The 3,035-nt window shown below is 43.3% G+C and overlaps 1 long non-coding RNA gene across 1 annotated transcript in view; it reads right to left on the minus strand.

Moving 5' to 3' along the window:
* The window catches only part of LOC135964568 (uncharacterized), a 282,514-nt gene that overhangs the window by 254,379 nt on the left and 25,100 nt on the right, over positions 1–3,035 (minus strand). The gene's annotated exons all lie outside the window — the stretch shown is intronic.

Raw genomic sequence — 3,035 nt, forward strand, 5'->3', positions numbered from 1 at the left:
CCATGCCCTAATCTTTGGAACTTTTGAATTACTCCTGTAGTTGTGTTATGCTATACGGCACTGTTGACCTTAAGATGAAAGTATCTGAATGGCTCTAATATGATTACAGGAGTCTTTAAAAGAAGATAATTGCTCCAGGTGTTTACAGAGATGAAGACAGAAGGATTCAGAGCATGAGAAGGATTGGTGTGCTTTTCCTGTTTGAAGATATAAGGGACCACAGGGGAAGGAATGTGGGCAGCTTCTAAGAGGAAAAAATGTCTCTGGCTGACAGCCAGTGTCTCAGTCTGTTTGTACTGCCATAACAAAATGCCTGACACTGGGTAATTTATAAACAACATACATTTATGTCTCATGGTTCTGGAGACTGGGAAGTTCAAGATCAGGGCACTGGCAGGTTTGCTGTCTGGTGAGGGCCCAGTGTCTACTTCTAAGATGGTGCCTTATACTATGTCCTTCTCCAGAGGGGACAAGCACTGTGTCCTCACCTGGTGGGAGGAACGAGAAAACAAAATGGTCCTTACTAGTTCCCTCCATCCCTTTTGCAAGAGCATTCATGCATTTATAAGGGCAACGTGCTCATAACCTAATTACTCCCCAAAGGCCACACCTCTTAATACTGTTGCATTAATGATGAAGTTTCAACATGAATTTTGGAGAGGACACAAACATTCAAACAATAGCAGCCAGTAAGGAAACAGGGCCCTCCATCCTGCAACTGCAAAGAGCTAAATTCTTCCAACCACCCAAATGAGCTTGAGAACAGATTCTTTCCTGAGGCCTCTGAACAAGAGTCCAGCTGGTCCACACTTTGATTTCAGCCTCGTGAAACTATGAGTACTCCCAGCTAAGCCTGCCTGAAACTTTTGGCCTGCCAACCCGTGAGATAATAAATGAGTGTTACTTTAAAATGCTAAGTCGATGATCATTTTTTAAATATCCCATGTAATTTATTGAATACTGTACTGAAAGTGAAAGTCAGGACAGTTGTATGGGTAGCTTGGTTTCTACTGAATGTGTATCACTTCTGCACCATTGTAAAGTTGAAAAATTATCAAGGCGAACTATGGAAGTTGCAGAACACATAGACAAATAGAGGAAACAACACACACGGGGGCCTGCTGGAGGGTGGAGGGTGGGAGGAGGGAGAATCAGAAACAATAACTAATGGATACTAGGCTTAATACCTGGATGATGAAATAATCTGTACAACAAACTCCCATGATGTGGGTTTACCTGCATAACAAACTTACACATGTACCCCTGAACTTAAAAGTTAAAAAGATAAAATGCCTATAATAAACTCTGCCAGAAATAGGTAGGATATATATGATGGACATGGTAAAGCCCTTGGACTGGGCTTTACCCAGTTCCAAGGGACACATAAAAACACTTGGGGAAAGTAGTGATCATTTATTCTGGTAGTGACAGCAAACTAATACAGCCAGGAACCTGCCCGTTCACCCTTCAGGAAAATATCTGTACTCACTGAAGGGAGCTAAACCCAGGGTGCTTTTCCTATCACTTGGAAACATGCAATCTTTACTCTGAAGCTGATGCCTCCATTGAGTTTCTAACAACTGGGGATGGGGAGAAAGGTCAAGAAAGAAATGTCTGAGACACTGTATAATTGGGGCCTGCGGCTGGGGGTTTGTACCTTGGCAATAACACTGCTGCTATTTGTACATCACATAGGTAGAAATATTTTTACCTTACACTTTGAGTAGATGAGTTTGTAGAGAAAAGTGTTAAGAGTGTCAACTCTGGAGTGAGATGTCTTTTGCTACCTCTGGCTGGGGGTGTCCTTGCCTAACCCTCACTCTTCATATCAGTAGAATGGGGAGAGAAATAGCACCTAATTTAATGGTCTGTTTTGAGGGTTAAACAAGAGAATGTTTATGAAGCGTTTCCTTCAATACCTGGCACTTATTAAGTGTTAACTAAATGGTTATAATTATAATTATTCATGTATTCATTCAAAAAGAATGTATTAATCATCTGCTCTGCGCCAGGCATTGCTAGGCAATGTGAGAATACAAATCCAAAAGAGGAGTAATCTCCACCTTCAAACATCTCTCAGCACAGCACAGTGTCCATATGTATCCTTCACACTGATTCACGTATGTAAATTTTCCCGAGTGTGGACACATATGTGTTGGGGGTGCCGGTGGTGTGAATTCTGATTCTCTGAAAGTGCCAAAGAATGAAGTACTACATTGAAACATGAGGGGAGGTGTGGCTGCAGCCCCAGGTATCCATCTTTCTCCTTCTCCCAGAGGCGGGTGGCTGTGTACTCTGGGAACACTGACGATGTAGCTAGTAAATCATTTCAAGTGGTGGAGCTGGGAGGTCCTGGCCAGGCCCTCCCCCACAACTACCCTATTCTGGCACAAAGAGGGGTGTTATGTCTCACACATACCAACCAGCAGGCCACAGGAAAAGGGCTCCCCTTGCCAAGTAATTTTGCCCAGTCCTCCTCTCACACAGGGGAAGCAAAAACGGATCCATTAGCTTGGTTGTCTGGGAGTCCCAGAACTCCTCAAAACAGACCCATCAGTTGAAAGCATAAATATTTACTCTGGGCTCATCTGAATAACCCAGAAAAGGGACTCTGTTTTTTATCAGTAATAAAAAACATTCCCACCTAAAGTGGGATTTAGAGCTTTTTGTCTTTCAATCTTGCCTGCCTAGAATCACTCAGACTTCCTGTGAGAGACATATCAGGATTTCCTCATGGCCTCCAAGTGGGGCTGGGGGCCAGGGCTGTACATGAGCACAAAAGGAATGCTCTCACAGGGGAGCTGTGTTTTCTTTTACTGCGAAAAGTATGTGTGGCCTCAGCCTGGCTCCTCATACACAGGTAACTGAAATATTTGCCCTTGGGAGAGAAAGCGCAGAATGTTCTCTTAAAATGCTCCAACTGGTGAAATCAGAGATTTTAGATAAACAGCTTTTGAGGGACCCCATTTCCTGAGCTATGCTTTGATCACATGACAACAGCGCCAGTGAAAACACTTTGTTATCCTTTCAAGGGA

This window comes from Macaca fascicularis, chromosome 8 (assembly GCF_037993035.2).
Source record: "Macaca fascicularis isolate 582-1 chromosome 8, T2T-MFA8v1.1".
NCBI lineage: Eukaryota > Metazoa > Chordata > Mammalia > Primates > Cercopithecidae > Macaca > Macaca fascicularis.